The following is a 27,377-nucleotide window of genomic DNA, read 5'->3' on the forward strand; positions in this document are numbered from 1 at the left end:
GGCCATACATGTGTCCTAAATATATTTCATTTTTCATGAATATTATAGCTTATGTATTATCTTTTTTATGAGTGTTTTATAGGCTTCAATATTTCTGATGTGAAGTATATGCAATACATTTTTTCAAAACTTTGATTTTTCTCTCTGACACACTATAAGCAGTCTATTAATTTTGTGTAGATGATTAAAGTATAGTCAGTCTGCTTTGTTTATGGATTTTCCTATCTATCTGGAATAAAACCCTAGGTTAATATATCTGTAAAAACATAAATTAAAATACAATGACAATCTGTATATACATTAATTTAAATATAATACCATTTCAAATACAACATGACTGTTGACTGGCACCAGCTCTCAGACCCTTTCTTTTTCAATAATTAAAATATATCCCCCTTTGTCTCTAAAAGTCTTTTCTATTTACAAGCTTTATAAAGAAAGAAAGGAACTGAGCAAAAATGTATCTGATTTCAAATGATTTAATCTTAGAAACATACTCTAAGGGGTGCCTAGTTGGCTCAGTCAGAAGAACGTGTAACTTTTGACCTCCAAATTCAAGCCCCATATTGGGTAGAGATTAGAAAGATAGAAAAAAAAAAAAAAAACTTAAAAAAAAAAAAGAAAAAAGAAAGTTACCTGAACCTTGCAAGAATGTAAAATTCCTATTTGTAAATCTCTGCCTTATTTAAGCAATTGTCTTGATAGTTTGTCTTCCTATTTTTTTTATTTTTTAAACATTAATTGGCAGAGAATGAGATATGTTCTCTTTTTTTATAAATGAAAATAAACTAAATCTCCACCTTATACAAATAATACTTTTTCTATTTTTAGTAATGTTTCATTTTCAGAAAGTTTTAGATTTGCAGAAAAACTTCAAAGATAGTAGAGAGATTCCATATATCCTGCACCCCATTTATCTCGTTAACATCTTACCTTAATATGGCCCATTATTCACAACAGATGAACAAATATGAACACAGTTCTACTAACTAAAGTCCATATTTTATTGTATGATCTTAGTTTTCACTTAATGTCTTCTTTTTGTTCCAGGATTCCATACAGGATATCTCAATATATTTAGTTGTCTTATATCTTTAAAATGTTTTTGACAATTTATTGTACTTGTTTTTCATGAACTTGGCAGTTTTGAGGAGACACATCTGACATTTTTTTGACTATCAATTTTGTTTTGTCTGATATTTTTTAAGAATTAGAGTAGGGCTGTATGGTTTGGGGAAGAAGACAGTAAAGGTAAACTGGAATTTTCAAAACATCATTTCAAGGATTCATGGTATCAACATGACTTACCATTGATAATGTTAACAGAACTTATTTTTATAATAATTTATACTTACATGTTATAAAAATTAGAAATACATTTTTACTTGAAACATATTGATTTGAATGGTAATGTTAGCACCCTAAGAGGAGATGTATATGTGTGTGTGTGTGTGTGTATACATACACACATACATCTTGGGGAAAACTCATTTCTCAAGTATGTAACACTGTAATAGAGCAAAAATTTTACCTATGTAAGATGAAAAACACACATGTGCATATGTGACACTAAATAGTCCATTCTTCTCATGCAGGCTCTTTGGGTAGTCAGATCATATTTAGTATGTTGTTGTTGACCTACTGTAAGTAAAACAAGGAGGAATAAACAAACTAAGCATTAAGAGGAAATGATGTAGAATAATTGGATGTATCCTTCTCTGCATTAAGCAGACCCTTGCTAATGAAACTGGAATAATTGAGGTCTGTGGGCTAAAATCTTCTGGGCAGTGTTGGGTGGGTTTTAGTTGGATCTTGCTGTAATAAAGAAACAAAAATGATCCAAGTTCTAATGACTTACACTTGCCATCATTTATTTCTCATTCATATGCCTATAGATTGGCTGTGGTGGTTCTGATCCAGATGTGAATTGAATTTGGCTCTGATCCTCTAGTTTTCTGATTTCAAAGCTCAGGAGGATGGAGCAGTGTCACTTGGACTATATTCTTCTCATGGTAGAGGGATAAGGCTCGAGGGATCAAGTCAATCCATGCAAATCATGTAAATAATTGACATAGATGTGGAGTGTTTTATGTTTCAAATACTATTGGTCAAAGCAATTTATATCTCTAAGCTCAATACCAATGTGTGGAGATGTATACTCTTTCCCAGAAGGCCATAAGGGTAGTGAACATTTAGTGAAAAAGCATACAATCTGCCAGAGATGAAGATTTACATTTTTCTATGCTTCTTTTGTGTCTACATGTAAAAGCAACATCATGAAGCATATTACTTATCTACTATTGTTTTCTGGTACTCTAATCTTAGTAGGTTACCAGTTCATATCTAAATCTATGCAAGTTTGAGAACCATTTTGTTTCTTTAAAAGTGCTATGGGGGTGTATCTGGATGGCTCACTCAGTTGAACGTCTGACTCTTGATTTCAGCTCAGGTCATGGCCCCAGGATCATAAGATCAAGCCCCATGTTGGGCTCTGCACCTGAATGTGGAGCCTGCTTAAGATTCTCTCTCCTGGTTCCTCTGTCCCTCTCCTTGCTCCACACTCTCTCTCTAAGATAATAAATAAATAAATAAATAAATAAATAAATATTCTTTGGGTTCATTATGTGTCATGTTATCTTAGTTTCCTTAATTCAAGTTTTGGTTTGACTAGTGCCTATTTTTTTCTTCCAAGAAATAAAAACTCATGGTTATGCCATTACACTTTAAAAAATATAATTATTCTGTCATATAGAAAGCAATTTCAAAGATATATTCAAATATATATTCAAATATATATTCAGATATATTCAAATATTATAAATAAATAAAACATAAATATTTGACCAAAACTCAAGGTGTTTAACGCACTTAGATCATCTTTATTAGAAAAATACCTGATCTAAATATCAAGTCTGGCTTATACAACAAAATTTCACTATAAATTTATGATTATTATTTTATTTAACATAAGCAGAAAGGGAAATTCAAGAATAATATTTAATTCATTGTGAATGAGATAAGAAAAGTTAGCTTAAAACTAGGGCTTCCATAAAAATAGAAAATGTGTGTATATATATATATATTTATGTGTATATACTAATTCATATATTTTAATTAGAAACTCTGAGTTGGTTGAAGTGCTCATTACATGAAGTTGAACTGAAAAAGTTAGAGAGGGAGAGAGCCAAAGCATAAGAGACTCTTAAAAACTGAGAATAAACTGAGGGTTGATGGGGGTGGGAGGGAGGGGAAAGTGGGTGATGGGCACCTGTTGGGATGAGCACTGGGTGTTGTATGGAAATCAATTTGACAATAAATTTCATATTAAAAAAAAAAAAAAGAAAAACTACTGGCCTGTAAGACCAAGCTAAAATTACACAAAATGCTGCATAGCTATCCAAAGACTTGGGAAATTAAAATAGAAATTAAATATATAATATTAAATGACAATGTCTAAAATACATAAATTTGCAGTTCCAGATATATAATATATTCAACTGGTTGGATACATGGTTATATATGCTTCTTTCCACCTCATTAAGTGTGAGTTTTACCTATGACATAATAATACCAGCCAGAAATCCATTGCTACTTTTTTCTCCCATCTCTCTTCAGGATAGGAAACCAATTTCAGACCTTGATTTCAAGGAGTCAGTAAGGTTTGCATTGTAGGTACCCCTTTTCATGAGTTGCTTTGTCTTTATATTACATGTTCTTTCAGAATATGTTCTAGGAGAAATTGAGTGATGAGTTCACAAAATACATAATTTCATAAATACATAACTGAGTAAAAAATTATATGTTAAAAATAAAGAATAAATAAAACTATTTTCTAGCACACAAAAGCCAAAATAAGTTATTATTAGAACACAGACTACAAAGGGCGCCTGGGTGGCGCAGTCGGTTAAGCGTCCGACTTCAGCCAGGTCACGATCTCGCGGTCCGTGAGTTCGAGCCCCACGTTGGGCTCTGGGCTGATGGCTCAGAGCCTGGAGCCTGTTTCCGATTCTGTGTCTCCCTCTCTCTCTGCCCCTCCCCCGTTCATGCTCTGTCTCTCTCTGTCCCAAAAATAAATAAACGTTGAAAAAAAATTAAAAAAAAAAAAAAAGAACACAGACTACAAGATATATTAAAGGAAATGTGTCAGGCAGAAGGAAGAAGACACCAGATGGAAATATGGATTTACATACAAGGAATGTAAAACACCAGAAATTGGGACTACATGGATAAAAAAATGAGATATATTTCTTATTATTTAAATCTCTTGAAAGATAAGTTACTGCTTAAAATAATAATGCATTGTGGACTTTATAACATTCACTTGTATATCCACACATATATACAAATACATACCCACATGTAATATTAAAATACATACACATATGTAGAAATGCATGGAAACATTTTTATAAGGGCTAGAAAGGAAAACAATGAACATATACTATTTTATGGTTCTTATAAACTCTGTAGAGTGGTATAATAACTCTCGAAACCAGACTGCGTTTAGATGGAGTAATCGCTAAACTAACAAAAACAAAGAGATAAAACTGAATAGGCTATCATGGTGATAAAATGCATACATAGCAATACTCAGTTAACCCAAAGAAGGTAGAGAAAGAAGAAAAAAGTGAATAAAGGGGCAAGACAAATAGAACATAAATAGTGTGATATAAGGCATAAACCTTACTCTATCAATAACATATTAAATTTAATGGTCTAAATACTTAAATTAAAAGACAGTTTTCAGATTGTATTAAAAAGCAAGCTCCAACTATATGCTGCCTATAAGGGAAAAATACCTACAAATATAAAACCACAAGTATATATAAAAAAGTAGAAGGATTGAAAAAAAAAGAAATTAACAAGAAGCCAAAAGAAAGACAGAATTATTATATTAATATCAAACACTATTGAATTCCAATCAAAAAGTATTACTGGGTATGTAGAAGATCATCCTATAATAATAAAACGGTCAATTCATCAAGACGATATAATAATCCTAAATGTCCATGCATGTAGTAACAGACCTTCATAGTACAAGAAAGTAAAGTCAGTACACTTCAAGAAGAAACAGAGGAATCCATAATTATAGTTAGAACTTTCAATTTCCCCTTTCCAACAACTGAGAGAACAAATAGATTAAATCAATGGATAAAGAAGTCATGGTATATATTTAGAGCTCAGTCATAAAAAAGGATGAGATCTTGCAATTTGCAACGACATGGATGGACCTGGAGGATATTATGCTAAGTGAAATAAATCAGACTAAGACAAATATCATGAGTTCACTCACATGTGCAACTTCAAAAGCAATACAAATGAATACACAGATGAAAAACAGAAACAACCCATAAATACAGAAAACAAACTGATGGTTGCCAGATGGGAGACGATTGAGAGGTTGGACCAAATGGGTGAAGAGGAGCAGGAGGTATAGGCTTCCAGTTACAGAATGAATAAGTCACAGGAATAGAAGGTGCAACATAGGGAAATACAGTCAATAATATTATAATAGCATTGCATGTTGACAATTAGTAGCTACACTAATGGTGAAGCAAAGCATAACCTATAGAGTTGTTGAATCACTATGCTGAAAAATGTCACATCACGTGTCAACTATACTCAAATAAAAAGTAATTTTTTTTAATTTTTATTTTTATTTTAATTTTTTATTTTTATTTTTTGAGAGAGAGAGTATTGCACATGCATGCACATGTGAGTGAGGGGCAGACAGAGAGGGAGAGAGGATACCAAGCAGGATCTGTGCTGGTAGCACGGAGCCCCAAGCAGGGCTTGATCTCACGAACTATGAGATCATGACCTGAACTGAAACCTAGAGTTAGACTCTTAACCAACTGAGGCACCTAGATGCCCCCAAAGTGTTTTTTTTTTAAATCATTGAGAATATGGAAGACTTGAGCAGCCCTACCAACCAATCTGACCTTACTGACAATGACAGACTTTCCAACCTATAACAGCAAACACATACTGTTTTGAAGTACCTGTGAAATTTTTAGCAAGTTGCACTGTATATCAAATCTCAATAAATTAAAGAGGATTGTAATCACATGATGTATTCCTTCTGACTATAGAAAAATAAACAGCACATGTATCTGAATTAGTGGGATGCTGCTGAAACAATACTAAAGAGAAAATTCATGGCAATAAATAAAAATAGTCTAAAAACAGTACTCTCAGCTTTGACTTTAAGATACAAGAAAATAAATCAAACCACCAAATAAAGCAATGAGTGGAAGCCTGTATCTCCCTCTCCTCTTTACCCATTTTGCCCAACCCCCTATTCACCTCCTCCACTCACCCAACTACTATCAGTTTGTTCTTTATATTTATAGGTCTGACTTTTTTAAATGATTATTTATTTATTTTTGAGAAACAGGGAGATAGAATATGAGCAGGGGAAGGACAGAGGGAGAGGGAGACAGAGAATCCAAAGCAGGCTTAACACTCTCATCAGAGAGCTGAACTGGGGCTCGAACTCACCAACTGTGAGATCATGACTTGAGCTGAAGTTGGATGTCCAACCAACTGAGCCACCTAGGTGCGCTTATAGGTCTGATTCTGCTTTTTATTTGTTTATTCATCATTTTTTTAGATTTCACTTATGAGTGGAATTATATGGCATTGGTCTTCTTCAGTCTGACTTATTTCATTTAGCAAGATACTCTCTAGGTTCATCCATGGTGCTGCAAAGGGCACAATCTTATCCTTTTCTGTGGCTGTGTAATATTCCATTCACATTTTCCTTATGCATTCATCTACTGATGAAGAGGTTACATCCATATCTTCGCTATTGTAAATAATTCTGTAATGAACATAGGGTGTTTATCATAGGGTGAAAATATCTTTTAAAATTAGTGATTTTGTTTTCTTTGGGTAAATACCCAGTAGTGAAATTATCAGATCATATGGTATCTCTATTTTTAATTTTTGAAGAACCTTCATATTGTTTTCCACAGTGACTTACCAATTTACATTCCCACCAACGGTTCATGCGGGTTCCTTTTTCTCTACATCTTTGCCAAAACTTGGTTTTCTTGGCATTTTGATTTAGCCATTCTGATAAGTGTAAGGTGATAACTCATTGTGGTTTTGATTTGCATTTCTCTATTGATTAGTGATGTTGAGAATGTTTTCATGTGTCTGTTGGCAATCTGTATGTCTTCTTTGGAAAAATATCTATTCAGGTAGATCTACCTGTCATTCTTTAATTGAATTGTTTGGTGTGTTTTCAGTTGATAAGTTCTTTCCATATTTTGGATATTAACCCCTTATCAGACACATCATTTGCAAATATCTTCTCCCATTCAGTAAGTTGTCTTTTTGATTTGTCAATGGCTTTCTATGCTGTGCAAAAACTTTTTATTTGGATGTAGTTTTAATCATTCATTTTTACTTTTGCTTCCCTTGCCTTAGGACATATATCTAGAAAAAAGTTGCTATTATGGCCAATGTCAGAAAAATTACTGCCTGTCCTCTCTTCTAGGGTTTTTATGGTTTTAGGTCTCACATTTAGATATTTAATCCATTTTGAGTTTATTTTTGTGTATGGTGTTAGAAAGTGGTCCAGTTTCATGGAAATAAAAGGCACAGCATAGGGAATATAATCAATGATTACTGTAATAGCAATGTGACAGGACAGATAGTATCTACACTCAAAGTGAACATAGCATAATGTGTTAAACTTGTCAAATCACTAAGTTTTACACCTGAAACTAATGTAACATTGTGTGTCAACTATATTCAAATAAAAGAAAAAAAGAAAGAAAGAAAAGAAAGGGGAGCCTGGATGGCTCAGTCAATTAAGCTTTGGACTCTTGATTTGGCTCAGGTCATGATCTCAGGATTTCTGGGATCAGCTGTCAGTGCAGACCCTGCTTGGGATTCTTTCTCTCCCTCTCTCTTTCTTTCTCAAAATAAAAATATAAATAAACAATAAAAAACTAATTTGCATTAAAAATAAAGAAGGAAAGAATAGATAAAAATGTTGTAATAGGTTTCTAAAACTCCAAGGTTTTTATTATATTCCGAGGTTAGTTGCTTTTATTGAATTATTTTTTTAAATAAAGTGATATTTTTAAGTTGTAAATTAATATGAAGGAGATGGATTATTTAATTAATAGTATCAGGGCAATTAGTCATTTGGACAAATAACTTAGGTCCTTGCCTCAGGTCATATAACAAATTAATGCCATGTGAGTTTAAAAAGTTAAATGTTAACTTTAAACTATAAAGAGGATTTGTTATTGTTTAAAAAATAAAACAATGAAAAGGAAATAATAATGAACAGAATAGAAATCAATGAAATAGACAACAGATAAAAAATAAGGAAATAGTTATAAGACAAAATTAATTCTATGAGAAAATGAATAAAACTGACAATTCTCTAGTCAGACTGCTTAGGAAAAACAAAGTCACAATCCATTATTATAAGGATTCAGAAAGTTATCAAAACTCTAGATGCTTGATTCCAAAAATTCAAATTAAGTTCATATTTTAAATTCCTTGAATGTCAAACATGATCAACTTTACTAAAGAAGAAATACACTTAACAGATAAAAGAGACCTGGAAAAATGTGTGTTTCGTGTAACCTGAATATTCTACAGCAACTAAAGACATTGAAATTTCAGTGAAATTTTTTTCTATAAAGACAACTTTAGGCCTAAATTGTTCTTCTAGAGAATTATAACAAACTTTTAAGAAGAGAGAACAGCACTTTTACAAAAACTCATAATATTTGAAGAGGATGGAATGCTAATTCTAAGAGACCAACATTACTTTAAAACAAAGACCAAACATATTGTAAGAAAACTACAGTTCAGTAACTCTCTTAAATACAGATGCCAAGAAAATGTTTATCAAAATTTTAGCAAATAGAACCCAATATGTTAAAAAACGATATTCGCCAGGATCATTATTTTAGAAATACAAATTTGGTTTCACTCTTAAAAGCACTTAATGTAATTAGCCATATTAAGAAACTAAAACAGGGGCTCCTGGGTGGCTCAGTCCGTTGAGTGTCCGACTTTGGCTCAGGTCATGATCTCACAGTCCATGAGTTTGAGCCCCATGTCAGGCTCTGTGCTGACGGCTCGGAGCCTGGAGCCTGCTTCTGATTCTGTGTCTCCGTCTCTCTCTGCCCCTAACCCACTCGCATTCTGTCTCTGTCTCTCTCAAAAATAAATAAACATTAAAAAAAAAAGAAAGAAACTACAACAAAAGCTAAAACATAAGATCATCTCAGAGATGCAGAAAAAAAGTTTGAAATTATCCAATATTTATTCATAATAAAGACTCATAAATCTAGAAACATAGAGGATAATCTGATATAAGGCATTATGGTAAAGAGAAAAATGTCCTTTTCCTCTAAATTGCTTAGATCCTAAAGGTACTAAAACTAAAAAACTAGTAAGTGAGTTTAGAAAGTTTATAGGATCCAAAACTAACCTACAAAATCAATTGTATTTTTATATACTGATCATAAAAATCAGAATTAATTAACAAAATACATTTAAAAAGGCTTTAAAACATAAAATGTTTAGGGATAAGTCTGAAAAACATACATGACTTGTTCACTAAAACCCATAAAGCTTGCTGACAGAAATTAGAGACCTAAAGAAATAGAAAAATACATGTTGTTCCTAGGTGAGTAGCCTCAAATAATGTTCATATTTAATCCCCCTCCTCTAACTGACTGGTTGATAGATTTAACACAATCTCCAAATCTCATCAGACTTTTTTTTTTTTTTTTTTGGTAGAAATTATCAAATTAATTATAAAATTCCATGAATTTGGAAGGGCCAAAATAACTTTGAATAAGACTCTGGGCTGAACAAAAACAAGCTTTGCAGAGTTAAAGGGATATTGTAGGTCTCCAGAGACCTACAGAGTGTTATCTTCCTGGAGGTATATGTTTACATTTCAAAGGGGGAGTAAACATTCAGAATTTGTTTATAAATGAAAAGATTATAAACTAGGGATCTTCACCTTGTCTTCCTAGGGTAGACTTGACTCTATAGGAAAATAAACTGGTCTCTCTTCTCTTCTCCCCTCCCCTCTTCCCCCCCCATCCCCTTCCCACTCTGTGTCTCTGTATGCTTCAATATAAACCTGAACTTCATTCATGTAAGAAAGGAATTATAATCCACATCATCATATATTAGTTCTAATAATGCATAAAATATCATTAATAGCTGTGATAAAATTAGTTCAAGAGACAAATTTAATGTTAGGGATATGGCTAAAATATGATGAAAACTGTCTCTTTTTTCAAGTGTTTAAGACCCTATTAAGATCCTGAACTTTTCTTGGAACCAGAGCATATCAGTAAAAAGCACATATTTTTTGCCATTCAACATATTTAGATTAAAATGGTGAATATAGACCAAGAAGACAAACAAAACAAAACTTACAATGGATGCAATACTGGAGATTATACAGATGATATACCAGCACAGAATAAAACCATTAGAAAACAGAAATACCAAGGTGTTTTATCTCTTTAATTTTTTTTTTTCAATGTTTATTTATTTTTGGGACAGAGAGAGACAGAGCATGAACGGGGTAGGGGCAGAGAGAGAGGGAGACACAGAATCGGAAACAGGCTCCAGGCTCTGAGCCATCAGCCCAGAGCCCGACGCGGGGCTCGAACTCCCGGACCGCGAGATCGTGACCTGGCTGAAGTCGGACGCTTAACCGACTGCGCCACCCAGGCGCCCCTGTTTTATCTCTTAAATGTAGATTTAGTTCCCTCATCCCCATATCTCCCACACTCCCCATAAGAGAAAACAGGTATGTGCTCATGCCAAATGATGATTCAAGGAGAAGGATGTTAATTAACCCACTTACCTTCCCCTCCACCCAAAAAGGAAAGAATCAGCAGTAGCATAACATAATGGGCAAACACCACAAACTGGTAACATAATACGAGGAATATCTCCTCAATGAAGATCACTAAATTAGAATAGGGATAAGACATAACAGTGGCAAAACATCAAAGTGCTAGAGTGCTCTATTTAAAGAACTTATAGTACACTGCTTACCTTCCTTGTATAAAATTTTATTTCTCATAATATTGTAAAGGCAATAGGGCTATTGTACTAGACTAACTTTGAATAAGAAAGATGAATTGTCTGGTAAAAATGTAAAATGAAAGCACTATTACTTGAAATTAGTGATTCTGAATGAATGATTTAGACATGTATCCTACACTTAAACCAGTGAAAATGCAGTTATTAAATCAAGGTCTGAATTTTTTTAAATCGTAAAAAGATTTTAAATATTTTGAAAATTATAATCTGAAAACATAATTTTAAATGAGCCAAGTGAGAATGAAAATGAAAATGATTTTATGATATTAACATATTTAAGATCAAATTCCAAAATTAACATACTTAAAGGTTAAGAAAAATGGAAAGACAGTTCATATGCAAGAAAAAATAAAAATATCAGGAGTCCATAATACAGTATTAGGAGACCTCAACTTTAGAATATAACTACTGCTTACAAAAAACAGAAGACAGGGACAGAAACTCTTGGCTGTATCTGGAGGGAAAAAACAGAGAAGCCATAATTCTGATGCTTAGAAGAAATGGTCAAAAAACAAACTGAAACATAAGATAAAGTCCTCAAATGTTATTTTGAGTCCATTTTCTCTGTAATTTGGGAATGAGATGAAAACCACCATCTCCAGGCACTGAATGAATTTGGCAAGCTCATTAAAGTGATGCCAAATGTGTCTGAGAATTATGGGAAGACAAAGTGTTGGTGAAGAGGCAAAATGTAGACTGAGTTTCACAGGAGAAGAAGATTCAGCCTAGACTCTTCACTAGACAGAGCTTGATATTGATTATGTGCAAGATGGCAGAACAACATCAGCTGGTTACATTGGGGGCACTTAAAAAAAGAAATGATGAAAATCTAGAATGTTATAAAATAGGGATTATTTAGAAAGAATGTAGATTAAATTTAATAAATCATAATGTACAGAGCAAGAGAGATAATAGGAGCACTATTTTCTGTGCTGGTTGTATTCACTTGGAATATTGTGATAAGTTAGTTGTTCCTGAAATACATTAAGAAAAATGCTGACACACTAAAGCAGTTTATCTCTAGAAGTATAAGAATTATGTGCACAATTAAAGCCATGAAATGCAGTTGCGGGGGTCCAATGAAGATGTTCAATAAGAAGAGACGCTTAGGAGAGACTATTTATAAACATATATTTGAAGGGAGGACATTTGGACAAAGACTTGGAGGTGTTCTATTTAGTTTCATGAAAAAAAACCCCACAGATGTCGTAGAAAAAAAATACTTTCTAATAATTTCCCCCCTCCCCTAATAGTCCCCAAATAGTGGTATAATTTGATTGAAAATGTAGATACTAAAGTTGTGTTACCACTTATTGGAGGTGTTTTACAAAGGATGCCAAAAATATGGAAACAATAGAACTGCTTACCTTAAGACTTTCTTCTAAATCTGAAGATATGAATGAGTGATTGTGTGCTAATAGACACAACTATTGTGCCCACCAGTGTGATTTTGAGAGAAGAAAGTATAGTCTGATATTTCTCTACCGTTACTTGACTTATTATTATCAATATTTAAAAAAAAAACTACTTTGCTCTGGCTATAGAGCCACTTTTAAAGAATGATAGCTTATATTATTTAAAACTTGAAAAAATGCTAAAAAATATACTGTGGAGAATACCCTGCATGTCAAGGTGATGATCCAGGTGACCCAATAAGTTTTATCTACCTATGAATTCTTTAGCACTGTAGAAAAAATACCTGGCAGAAATAATATATGTAGTGCATCACCCTAAATATCTATTATAGTCATTACATTGCCAAATGCAATACATTTTCTCCCATTTAATCTGTAAATCTCCATAATTAACATCTTATTCATTACAGAAGCTATGTTTCATATATCATCCATTCACAGGATTAAGTAGCAGAGTTCCCAAGGGTAATTGCTTCATCTATCTATAAAAGAAAACAGAGCATTGCACAGTTTTACTTATAAAACATTTGCTCTCAATAAGTAGACTAACATATTTAATCTAATTATATATATTTTTTCACTTAGAAAATATTAGCCAATAAACAATGAATCAAGAGTTATAATTTGACTTCATTCTAAGCACTTCATGATATTAGGAAAACTACAAAAAAGACTTTTAAAGAAATAATCTAAGTTCAAAACAAACATCTTCTAGGAGCAAACAGAATACAAACATACAGCAACAGACAGGTTTAAATATACAAGCCTGTTAGTTTCAGGGCCAGAAACCAAGCAGAGAAAAAGGAAGTGAAGATTCTTTGGGGGTAATAGGAATTAAGAGTTACCAGAAATGCAGGACCTGGTTAACTGTGTAAAATAAAGATATCAAATTAGTTTCCTAGTCTCAAAGGAAATGAAAAAAAGTTGTGATGAATGTTCTGAATGGAGTTATGATTTATATAAAATGGTTACTTAATTAAGTGGAATGAATGAAGTAGGTACAACCATGCAGCCAACCATGTTGGCTAGGTTATGCATGGATATCACTATGGGACAGAACTTTGAACCAACCATATAAAGCGTTCTGGTTCTGGTTAGGAGAAATGTTAAGTATGATATACAAATTTGCATTATGAGGAAGGGTGAGCATACACATACACACACATATATGCACACATACTTAAAAGAGAAAACTTTAGGAGCGCCTGGGTGGCTCAGTCCGTTAAGTATCTGACTCTTCATTTAGGCTTTGGTCATGATCCCAGAGGTGTGGGATCAAGCCCCACCTAGGGTTCCCTTCTGACAGTGCAGAGCCTGGTTGGGATTCTCTCTCTCTCCCTCTTTCTCTGTCCCTCCTCATTCTCTCTCTCTCTCTCTCTCTCTCTCTCTCTCAAAATAAATAACTAAACCTAAAAAAAAAAAAAAAAAAGAGTGAGAGAGAGAGAGAGAACCTTAAACAAAAATAAAAAGAACCCTTGCTTAACATGAACTTGCAACCCAACATTTGGAAATTCAAATTGATATCAGGAAATATAACAAGGGTGCCTGGGTGGCTCATTTGTTGAGCATCAAACTCTTATTGGCTCAGGTCATTATCCCAGGGTTATGGGATTGATCCCACATCAGGGTCTATGCTGGGCATGGAACCTGCTTAATATTCTCTCTCTCCTTCTCCCTCTGTCCTTCTACCCCACTCAAGCTCTCTCTCTCTAAAATAAAAAAAAAAAAAATTTTAAAAGGAAATATAAAAAACAAATCAAACAAATATATTAGAAGATGAATTTACGCTAGATAAAATGAAAACAGAGAAAACTGAAAATGACTTTAATGTAAATATTTTAGATACGTTCAAGGATAAAAAATTGAAGAACATTAATAAAAAGAAAAATATGTAGAAATTACATACATATATGTAGTTATCAACTGAACTTAGCAATCTTGAAAATGAGAAAATATGATGATTCAATTGAAAACAAAAAAAGAATGAGTAGAAAAAGCTATAGGACACACATAATTTAAGAAAGAATTAGTATATCAAAAGACAGTTTTGAGGAATTTGCCTAAAGAGCAACATGGTGAAAGAAAGAGGGAAAAAAATAAAGAATAATAAGCAAAATTTTAAAACAACACATGTCTAATAGGGTTTCTAGAGGCCAATAATAGAGGAAATGTCATAGACATAGCATGCGAAGGTAAAAATAACCTAGAATTTCCTCTGACTTTAAATGCTATGCAGGGGTCCTGGTGGTGCAGTCAGTTAAGCATTCCACTCTTGATTTTGGCTCAGGTCATGGTCCCAGGGTCACAGGATTGACCCCTGTGTCAGGCTCCATGGAGCATTGAGCCTGCTTGGGATTCTCTCTCTCTCTCTCTCTCTCTCTCTCTCTCTCTCTCTCTCTCTCCCCTCCCCCCCCCCCCGCCTCTCTCTCCTACCCACATGCTCTCTTTCTCTCTCTTAAAAAATAAATGGTATGAAACTTCAAATTGAGAATATACATTGAATGCTGGGAATGATAAACACAAATAAAAACATACCAAGACACTTTTCAGTAAAATTGAAGACAGCTAAAAATGAAGAGTAAAGTCTTAAGAGCTGACAGGAAAAAAATGAAAAGAAAAAAAAAAATCCTGGAAAATAAAATGATAATTAGATTGACAGTAAGTTGGGTTTTTTGTTTTTGTTTTTGTTTTTATCATCAATATATGCCAGAAGTCATTGGGGTAAAATCTTTAAATTTTGCAGAAAACAACTGTCAACAAAACATTCTCTGTCCTGGTATATAAGTAGTCATTACTGAGGGTAAATAAAGCATTTTTCAAATACATAACTATGCGGAATGCTCACCTACAACATCCATTCACTTTAAAATCTACTAATAATAGGGGCGCCTTGGTGGCTCAGTCTGTTGAGCATCCAACTTCGGCTCAGGTCATGATCTCATGGCTCATGAGTTCGAGCCTCACGTCGGCTTCTGTGCTGACAGCTCAGAGCCCGAGACTGCTTCAGATTCTGGGTCTCCCTCTCTCTCTGCCCCTCCCCTACTTGTGCTGTCTCTGTCTCTCTCTCTCTCTCAAAAATAAACATTAAAACAAAAATTAAAAAATAAAAAAAAAATCTAACAATAGATTTTGGCAGATGTGACCTTACGTAAAAGGAGTGAGGTGACAAAAATGATCAGTACATGGTGTACCTCATTGGCTCAGTTGGTAAAGCAGATGACTTTTGATCTCAGGGTCTTCACTTTGAGCCCCATGCTCAATGTAGAACGTACTTAACAATAAAATAATAAAATAAAATAAAAGGATTAACACAAAAAAGACTACACTATCGTAGTAATTTAACTATTATGTGCAAGAACAGTAATTGTTACCAATGTCCACCATTAAAACAAATATTTCTAGATAGAAACACTAAAGATAATATGAAAAAAAGTGTGTTTTCTAGGTCTTAAATTTTGCTGAGTTCTTTCTCTTTTATAGCCAAAGGCTGGAGACACTGAATATAAAAATATTTACTTAAATATGTACACTAAATGTAACTACTGGTAGATTACAAATGCAATGCTTAAATTCCAAACCAGGGGCGCCTGGGTGGCTCAGCCGGTTAAGCGGCCGACTTCGGCTCAGGTCACGATCTCGCGGTCCACGAGTTCGAGCCCCGCACTGGGCTCTGTGCTGACAGCTCAGAGCCTAGAGCCTGTTTCAGATTCTGTGTCTCCCTCTCTCTCTGTCCCTCCCCTGTTCATGCTCTGTCTCTCCCTGTCTCAAAAATAAATAAACGTTAAAAAAATAAAATAAAATAAAATAAAATTAATTAATTAATTAATTCCAAACCATCAAAACGAAAAAAGGGCTCTGAGTTGGGCATAATACGCTATGGTGGTGGATAGACAGAAAATGTAAAACTGAGTAAAAAGAAGGTAATTAAGAATTAAAAGTTAGCTGGGGCGCCTGGGTGGCGCAGTCGGTTAAGCGTCCGACTTCAGCCAGGTCACGATCTCGCGACCCGTGAGTTCGAGCCCCGCGTCAGGCTCTGGGCTGATGGCTCAGAGCCTGGAGCCTGTTTCCAATTCTGTGTCTCCCTCTCTCTCTGCCCCTCCCCTGTTCATGCTCTGTCTCTCTCTGTCCCAAAAATAAATAAACGTTGAAAAAAAAATTTTTTTTTAATAATAAAAAAAAAGAATTAAAAGTTAGCAAGATTAATCCCAATGAAATTATACTAGGATTTGGAGAAATTAAAGTCACTGGCAAAAGAATATGGGTTTGAATCAAGCCTCGCTGTGCAATTGGTTCATGTTTGAATTACTCATTCAAATACTTAGCACAGATCATTATGTATATATTTTTGGAACATATCTAGAATTCTGTGCACTTAATCTAGGTTCACAGGTCTTTTTGAAGAAGTCAACTTTTACCTTTGTAAAACAAAAATTCGGAGCTAGTTTATTTTCTCAGTATATCTATGTCAGAATACAAAACTCTATTGAAAGTGGTTCCTTCTAGAATAGCAGTCATGGGTACACAGACATTTCTTCCTCTGAATTTCTCACCACGCATGTGTCTTTCTTGTTGTGCAATGTACTGTCCTTTTGCTACCTTCAGTTCACTCTTCAGCCTTCTCTACCTTCAATTCCACATAAGGCTGACCCCTGTTATCTACCTCAGTGAGCTTCCTTGAACTCTGGCGCTCTCCCTGGGCTCAGTCAGTGAGGCGCTTTGACAGGAAATACAGAGGTCAGGGTACTCATGCCTCTGGTTCCCTCCCTCTGAGATTGCTTTGAACTGACTGTATATCTTAATTGAATGTCACTGCTACTCTCAAAAGATCCTATATTGTACAATTTTCTTCTATTAAGTTATTGTTACTGCTCTCTTTCTTTTCTCCAGGGTTGTGGCTTGATGATTGTTCCATTGTTACCAAGCCCAGATCACTGCACAGTTATTTATGCTTCATCCACATCGAGTACAGAAATTCTCCTGATTTGACTGTGCCATCTGGTTCCTTCAGAAATTCCAATAGGTACACTGTTCAATAAATAAGTAATTGTAAAAAGTGGTCACAATCTCCATGTACCAAATGGAAATATTTTATCTTTTACATATAAGGAGATAGAAGTTTCAGGGAGCTGTGGAAGATGAGGAGTCATCATCCTCATTAAAACCTCTCTCCTTCAACATCTTAAATATAAAGGGTTCTTACATAGTATTTTAACATATAAATGCCAGATACTTGTCTCCTGAGGAGCCATTTTCCTCCTCTTTCCTTCTTGAAAAAAACAACCTTCCATGACAAAGACTGAAGACCATTGAAGTGTGTCTTCCCAAACTTCTTGCGGATAATAGTGGCCAAGCAACTCCATTTTCACCAATGAGCTGTGTGATAAGACTGAGGTGAGCGGGATTTGGAAAAAGATTTTCACTCTAATAAATGTGGGTGTTGAAAGAAGAAAACATCTTTTTCCTGCTTGGAAAGCTGCTAACTTTGGATCATGATCCTTTCAGATGGAACATTTGAATTTCAGCTATGAGGGAAGATACCACTACCAGGAGCAGAAGAGTGGAGAGCAAGAACCTGGGTGATTTAGGGCTTACTGAGGCTTTGAATCAATTCTGGAAGAGCCAATGTTTTGGCTTCTCATCATGTGTAATTTAATGTTGTTGTTTTTAATGCATTATGATTTATTTTGTTATAGCCCAAACCATGTTTTATTGATAAAGAAGATGAGTTGCAAATGTCACAAAGCCCAACTTAAAATAGATGAATCAAAATAGTGATTTGAGTGAAGATACTGGGGACTTCCAAGGAACTCAATTATATAAAAACATCCTAGTTCCAGGAATAGTTGGAAGAAGTTTTACATTCCTCTCTACTTCTCTGTTCACTGTTGCTTCATTGCTTATGGAACCTTGTCACAAGAATGAAAGCTTAGTTTCTAACATCAGCCCCCAGATACCCCTACCAAAGCTTTTACCTTATAGTGTGAGACACTTAAGAAGGTATGTTCAGTTCTAAATTTGAAATTCCACATAAAAAGCATATTCTATAAACATGCATCAATTTTCCAACCTACAACATCCAGCATGACTGATGGAAGGATGGTAGGGTAGAATGGGAAAGGCCTGGCAAGGCGTTGCCCTGAGTGCAGTCAGTGGGGCTTTGCACTGCAGACAATTTATAAATAATAATAAAATAGGCCAAAAGTTGTTCTGCTTTACACTGTCATCATGTGTCAACCATTCCAAACAATGTTGGTGATGAAACAATCCTCTTTGTTGAGGCAACTGCAATCACCCACTTTTGGTATGTCACTGGGCGGTTCCAAAAGAGCAGTGAAGAGAGTGCAATCCCAGAAAGTGACTATAGTGTTTAGCTACACCATGAGAACTGAGTGTCTCTACTATATAGGCATTATGCTAGCCAATAGGAAGAGAGTAACATTTAAATTTTTTTTTTTCCAACGTTTATTTATTTTTGGGACAGAGAGAGACAGAGCATGAATGGGGGAGGGGCAGAGAGAGAGGGAGACACAGAATCGGAAACAGGCTCCAGGCTCTGAGCCATCAGCCCAGAGCCTGACGCGGGGCTCGAACTCACGGACCGCGAGATCGTGACCTGGCTGAAGTCGGACGCTTAACCGACTGCGCCACCCAGGCGCCCCATGAAGAGAGTAACATTTAAAAACAATATTACCTGCTCTTATGGAGTTTATAATCTGGTGTCAGACAGACTAATCACATGTAATACATGCTTTATTTACATTATCTTATGATTATTCAGTACATTATTATACATTTTATATAAATACAATTATATATTCTAATGCATACATATCATACTTTATATTATACTTGTATTTAATACACACGAAATAATGATAAACACAAATTACTATATTCATATTCTATTTGGGTATAATACATTATCACTGTCATACATTCTATAAGAAGAAAGTACAAAAACCAAAACACCTTGAGGTACATTGGGATTCCAAGAAAGAAAGTTTAAGTAAGAAATTTTTAAGATGAAAACTAAATTGTACGCCAGGTGAAGCATAGGGTAAGAATGTTATAGGTAGTAAATGAAGGATTTGCAACAAAGGAAAACTTGTTTCTATGTATGTAACACATAGTAGCCTTTAGAAAAGTGAGAACAAATTTTTAAAAAAATGTATTTCCTTCAGAAGCTGCCATCAATTATTTGCTTTATTTTCTTCATTTGAAAAACAGGGATGATAACTGTACCTAACTCATTAAACTGTGATGATCGAATGCAGTATTGTACTATACTCTGTACTTCTAACAATGCTTGCAGACCAGTATTCTGTAAGTGTGTGTTAATTAAACAAAAATGATGGATCAGTAGATAGGAGAGAAGAAGAGAGGGAAGGAGGGGCAAGGAGGAGAGGAAAGACATAAGGAAAGGAGAGAAAGAGGGAGAAATAGAAGGAAGAAAGAGAGGAAGATAGACTTTTGCAATTGTTCAGAAGTTTCTAGTTTAGGCTGTAGGTGGATAGATAGATGATAGATACGATAGACCTATCTGAACATGCTGATATCTATATTTATACCTGTATCTATATATCCAACAAGAGCAGAATTTGTGGGTCTTGAAATATGTACACGTTTAACTCTCTAGGTTGTTGCCAATCTGCTTTCTAAAGATTTTCTTTCTTTCTCTTCTCATTTTTGTTTCCAAACTTACACTTACACAGGTAGTTATGAGGGTTTGCATTTTACTATATCCCTACCAACACTTGTTATTATAGGCCATTTAATTTGTGTTAGATATAAAATGATTTTTTAATGTGATTTTATCTACTTTTCTTTGCTTACTATTGACGTTAGGCATGTTTTCCTTCGGTGAAAAGTCTGTTGATGTCTCTCCAATGTCTTCAGCGGATTATCTTTGCCTGAGTTCTTTCATATATTTTATATTCTAAAGTTTTCTTTTTTTTTTTGTTTCGATTTTCAACAAATTTGTAAGTTTGTGAGCATATTTGCAATGTTTTCATGAGACACTTTAACAGAAATGTTAATTTAATTATATATTCCAAATTATCAATTTTTTAAATGTTTATTTATTTTTGAGAGAGAGAGCCAGCGAGCATGTGCAAAAGCAGGGAAGGGGCAGAAAGAAAGGGGTACAGAGGATCTAAAGCAGGTTCTGTGGGTCCAAACCCACTAACCATGAGATCATGACCTGAGCCAAAGTCCAACACTTAACCGACTGAGCCACACAGGCCCCCCAAATTATCAATCTTTCAAATTCTATTTCATTTTTTGTCTTGTTCAAAGATATTTTAAAGCTAAAAGTGTGCCATTAATCACCTATATCTTTTTTAAAAGCTTTGAGTTACTGTATTTCATATTTATGTTATTTTTCATCTGGAATTCATGTGCATATAAGCCCAATATAATATTTTCCACATTTATAATTAATTCCACTGCCAGTGACTAAAGAGTTTATCTTTTTCTCATTAATGTGTTATTTTTAAATATTTAATATTGAAATATTATATATATTATAAATATATATTCTAAATGTTATATATAATATGATATATTATATATATTATTATGTTATAAATAATATATTAATATTATATATAATATTATGTTAAAATAATATATTATTATTTTAAATATTTAATATTTAATTTAATTATTTAAATATCTCATGTGTTATTTTAAATATTCATGGGTCTGTTTTTGAGCTCTATGTTAATTTGGTTATATATCTGAAAAAAAAACTTCCTTATTTACTTATATATTACTTATTAATGTCCAAAATCATTATTTACTTTTTTCCATTTTTTTAATTTTTTTGATTTTAAACAGCCATATACACTTTTTTTTTTTTTTAAGTTTATTTATCTATTTGGAGACAAACAGAGATAGCACAAGCCAGGGAGGGGCAGAGAGAGAAGATGACAGACAGAGAATCCCAAGCCGACTCAGCACTGCCAGTGCAGAGCCTCATATGGGGCTCAAACCCACAAAATCATGAGATCATGACCTGAGCCGAAACCAAGAGTCAACACTTAACTGAGTGAGCCACAGAGGCACCCTGTCACATGCACTTTTGAAGCGATTTTCAGTTGTACTAATTAATGTAAAATTTGGTTATACGAGACAGTATTCCAAAAAAATCTATTGCTTATAAAAGACAAATGTTTATTTTTCTCACTTACAATCTCCATTCAGTGGAGATCCTATTCTATAGTATTGTCTAAATTCTGTTCTAAACTAAATTCTATTAATTTTTTGTTGTTGTTTCACCATTCCACACACGTTGCCCTCATCCACATAAATGAAAACAGTTCTGCAAAACATCCTTGTTCCATACAGAAAGAAGGCAGGGAAGTCAAGGGTGACGGCCAAGTCCCATTTAATTAATGGGAAAACCCTGAAATTGAATACATATGAAAAATGTTTTTGAACTTCCACCTTATCAGAGAGAATTTAGTCCTATGACCATATCTACATGCTGGGGAGTGAAGGAAATGTTATCCTTTTCTGTAGATAATGATATACTCAGTATAAAATTTAAAAATCAAGATTTGTTACCATGAAAGGACATAAAGGGACCTTTGTGTTGTTGTTAATTTATTTCTGTGGCTATCCGAATATCCACGCACTCACTTCTCATTCATGGTACAGACTCCTTTTCTCCAGCAAGAAAATCTTAAATTAACATAGTAACTAAATAACCATGAAGAATGAAGAATGTTCAGCAAGTTTCAATATGGACATTTAGTTTAGACAACTAAGAGACAAATAATATGTTTAGACACACCGTGTTGAAATATGGATTAAGAATAGGAACATTGCAATAAAAATTCATTTGGAAAAAGTAAGAAGAAGAAACATGGTCAGCCTTAGCCAAAGCATTTATCAAATGTCACTGGGTAGGACACAGCACTTTAGAAACAACTCTGTTATGCATGGTCTAATGTGCATTCTAGCTCCGCCTCTGGGGAATTTTCCCTTGTGTCGATATGCCCCAGGTCACATTTAAGAGGAAATTGGAGAATATTCCCTTGGGAGGTTAGTGCTGGCTTGGTCTATTGGAGATTGTTTATTAGTTATACGATGCCTCTGCATATCAAGCTCTCCATTTCTTTGCCAACACAATTACTTGGACAACTTGAAGTCCCCACCCCTTAAGTGTGTGATGTGCACAGCAACCTACTTCTAAAGGGTAGGAAAGCTGAGACTAAAAAAAGTAACTTGACACTGGAGAAAGCTGACGTTTAAACACTCCTTTAGTCAAGTGATAAAAGATCAACAGTGAAATATTACATTGACTGTATGTATTCTTGATATGACATGACGAAAACAGCGCTTTACCACTGTAATCTTTATCCCACAAAACTATAACCCCAGTCTGGCCAGGAGAAACACATCAGACAAAACTAAACTGAAGAGTTTACCAAATACGTGGCCAGTGCTCCTCAAAACGGTTAGGGTTATCAAAAACAAGGAAGGATTGAGAAAGTGTTCACCATCTGGAGGAACCTATATTGATATTATGAGTAAATGTACTCGGGTTTACTGGATAGGATGCTAGAACAGAAAGAAGATCCATGACATTAAAAACTGTAAGACGTTAGTGGAAGCGAAATCAACGCCCTGCTTGGAGAAGCAGCCTCACTTGGCCAGGGTCGGTCCCGCCCGTCTACAGCATGGGGAATATCTTCACTAACCTCTTCAAGGGCCTTTCTGGCAAAAAGGAAATGCGCGTTTTCATGGTGGGCCTGGATGCTGCAGGAAGCCCACCACGCTGTCCACTCTGAAGCTGGGTGGGATCATCACCACCATCCCCACCATAGGCTTCAATGTGGAAACCATGGAGAAGAACGTCGGTTTCACCGTGTGGGGAAACGCGGGCCAGGACAAGATCCAGACTCTGTGGCGCCACGACTTCCAGAACACGCCAGGTCTCGTCTTTGGGGGCAGGCGGCATCAACAGAGGGCTCGTGAACCCTGCCCGTGAGTTGCTCACGGGGATGCTGGTGAAGGGCGAGCTCAGGGACGCAATCCCGCTGGCGTTCGCCAACAAGCAGGACCTCCCCAACACCGTGAAAGTGGCCGAGATCACAGAGAAGCTGGGTGTGCACCACAGGAACTGCTACGTGCGGGCCACCTGTGCCACCAGCGCCCACGGGCTCTATGAGGGACCGGACTGGCTGTCCAAGTGGCTCCGGAACCGGAAGTGAGCCACGCTCCTCCTCTTCCCTTTGGCTGCTTTAATTCCTTCCACCCTGCTTTCTTCTGCAGTGGTGTGAGCGCGGAAACGGTGTCCCTGGTGGGTCAGTGCGCCGCACCCTGCTGCAGATGTGCAAGCGCAGCCTGCAGCCGGGTTTTATTGACTGTAAATAATTATTGTTACCAACTAGGCAGTTTTCTGGTACTCCTATGCAATATTACTCAGCTTGCTTTTTTGCTGTTTTGTTTTGTTTTGTTTTTGTTTGTTTTTTTATTGTAAAAAGAGAATCAACTCACCGTTGGGTACTGAGAAGGGATGTTGGGCACACGGCGATCTCCAGGAGTGGCTGTGTGGGATCAGCCTAGCGCTCCTCCTCTGGGATCCATTCTGTGTGCTCAGGATAGGATCCCTGAGATTCGCTGTGTCTCTGGTCATCCCGCATCCCCTAGCTTTTGTGCTTATGCTTGTGCTCACCCAGCGGCCCAGGAGATGGGCTGGGGGCTGTGGCCACCACTCCTGAGCCCCCCGCCTTTCCCTTTCCCCGGCTTCCCTGGGCTGCCTGCACCCCCAGAGCCCCCATCTATATGTGCTTTTATTCTTTCAGCCTGCAAGGGTCAGATTTGCCATCGAAAGGGCGACCGCTACTTTTTTCTTCTGAACTTTTTGGTAAACATGAAGAAGCTGGAGCTGTTCAACTTTAGCTTGGGGAAATCATCAGAACTGGTTTATGTGATGTGGAACCTCGTACAGCTTTCAATGCATCATGAGTAATCAACTGTTTTGTGTACTTGTCTTCAGTTTTCATTTCAACAAATAAGCACTGTAATTATAGCCACTATAATAAAAACTCTTAACTATTAAAAAACTACAAAATCTTAATAAAGTACTGCAGATAAAAATATACCAATAATATATCATTAGCTGTGACAAATGTACCACATTAATATGAGATGTGGACAACAAGGAAAAATGAGTACAGGGTAGAGGAGAACTCTTTCTACTCTGCTTGCAACTTTTCTATATATCCAAAATTAGGCTAAAATAAAATTTATTTAAAACAATTTAGTAGTATCTTGTCCATCTGTTTCCAATCAGCTCCATTTGTGAATGATGATGTCCAAATATTCCCTCTAACCATGATTTAAACCCGAAGTATTTGGTCTTCAATTTAATGTTCTCTGCTCTCTTATTCTTCATCCCTCCTGCCGTACAACAACATAATGGAAGCTGTCTTGCTTTCCTAGGCAGAGTTTGAATGTTCTTCTGCTAGGCAGCTAACAGAATTACCCACTACTGATAATTTAAATTAAATTACAGGCTTAGGGTTTTCAGCCACATAAGTACCGTGTATTGTAGACCCAGAAATCTGTGAAGACAGGCTTGTCTGTATTTGCCCCTTCACCCAAAACTATTTTCCAAATTTCAACTGACAACCACGATTGTTACTTGTCTTCCTCAATGTGGAGAATGCCAAAAGATTGAAGATCTTAAGATCTATATCTATATATTCCCGTAGTGTGAGGGCTCTAGTTCTATCAGTAAATTGAGTCATTTTGCCAGGATATGGGATTCTTACCAGAATGTAATTGCACAGCTACAATTTTAATTTAAGAAAAATGCTTTCTTAGGATTCTTTCTTGGAAAACACCTACTACACATTTTTAAAAATATTAGAATTGGCTACCATTGCTCTCGTGGTCAGGTCACTTGCACATCTAGTAATCGTGCTAGAAAAATAGAGAATATATGCTCAAGTTCCAAAATCCCATATAGTAGTTTAATTCCTTTTTATGAAAGGCAGGAAAATGAGTCAAAATTGTAATGATTTGATTTGCTTTTCCATCTTGGACACCATTAGCAAGTGGTCTTTTATATTGAGTGGGGAAAGACCAACAATTAGGTTGCTGAAGCCAAAGTAGAGGTTTAGACACAGGGTCAGTTGATTATTGAGTAGAGGGTGGAAAGGAAAATGATTCATCCAGAATTTAATCTTGTGAATGCATGATTCTGACTACTACATACTTTTTGTTTATGTTGTGATCTATTCATTTGAGGCTGAAGCAACACCAATAAATAGGTTGCCTTTTATTAGAATTTTTTCCCACTATTCTTTATTTCTTTAATTTTTATTAAAATGTCATATGTTCTGCTCACATATATCAGTATATATCACTGCTGATAGCCTTCAAAGCAACCCTACTTTCTTCTTATGTTCGCAGTTCTCATTCTGTCCGGTACTCAGACCTACCATCTGGGACTTTGGTAAATCTTATTGGAAAGACAAACTATGTCACCATAGTTCCACAACGATCCCATAGTGGTGTCACCATGATTGGCACATGAATGAATTCCAGTGACTGACATGTGACTGAATGCTGAACAGTGAGAAATGGGGCAAGTCTGCAGTGGTCAGAAGTCTTTTTGGCATAGGTCTTTACTCCATAATTCAAGAAATGCAAGGAAGTGACAGTTCTTTTAGTGACTTGGTTATTGGTGTGTGATGTGATGCCTGATGCTGCTGCAACCATCTTGTGACCATGAGAAAGACTAACCAATACTCCCAGAATGTTAGCATAAAAAGATGAAAATAAGCTATGAACTACTGAAATGCTTACTTCCAAATTGCAGCTGTGTAATATAACAAATTTCTTTAAATTTGTTTAAAATGCTTAAATCATTTTGATTTAGATATTTGTTTCTTGAAAGTGAAAGTATCTTACCAATTACTGAGAAAATTGATACACGGTGAAGTAAATAAAATTTACCAAATTGTAACTATATGCAATAAGAGTCTGCTTTAATACAGTTAGTTTTAAACAAGGCAGCTATTTTTAAAGACTACATATAGAAAGGGCTTGTTCAATTTTATGTGTTTGATAATTTAAAATATTCTTTATTTAAATGTAAGTATCTACATGTGTTTTGTTAAATTTAAAACTAATATAAACAAATTACAATCTATATAATCATATAATTAATATGGCAAGAAAAAGTAATCTCTCTCTTCCCTTAAGTAATTTTTTTTGTACTTTATAAAGGGAGGGGAGATATCTGAAGGATACTGTATTCTAAATCTCTGCCCACTACCTTTAAAATATGAGTTTATTTTGTCTCAAATTATGTTCACACATTTTTCATATGCATTTGGTAAGTTTTAAAATTGACTCTCACTCTTAACTCTATGTATGATCAGATAGTAATAAAATAGAAGATGGCAACACAGTTCTTAAATAGTAGTATTGAATAATAACACTAGAGAATTATGCTATTATGTGACAGTCATAAATTATATCACCAGTTGTATGATAAACATATTATTTTCTCTAACCCATAAAAGAAATTAAAAATTCTCATCACCAAAGGTAAGGGTTACCTTTGCACTAAAATGTGCTTTTTTTATTCATTGAAACTCAAACTTTATGAGAAACACACTAAAATAATTTTGACAGATAATGATAGTAAAGCCCATTGTCTGATATTTCTATCCATGCAAATTACTTCCTCATATGTTGCTTCATTTATTTTGTACATTTCCTTTATGGTCATCATTTATTTTGTATCTTAAATCATTTTGTATGCCAAATCCTAATCCACAGATCATACCTTAATTATTTTGATTGTATGTCCTGATAACATGTACTGTG

The 27,377-nt window shown here is 35.0% G+C and overlaps 1 pseudogene; it reads left to right on the forward strand.

Moving 5' to 3' along the window:
* The first annotated feature begins 23,209 nt into the window (after positions 1-23,209).
* Positions 23,210-23,743, forward strand: LOC123576057 (annotated as a pseudogene).
* The last annotated feature ends 3,634 nt before the right edge of the window (positions 23,744-27,377 follow it).

This window comes from Leopardus geoffroyi, chromosome C2 (assembly GCF_018350155.1).
Source record: "Leopardus geoffroyi isolate Oge1 chromosome C2, O.geoffroyi_Oge1_pat1.0, whole genome shotgun sequence".
NCBI lineage: Eukaryota > Metazoa > Chordata > Mammalia > Carnivora > Felidae > Leopardus > Leopardus geoffroyi.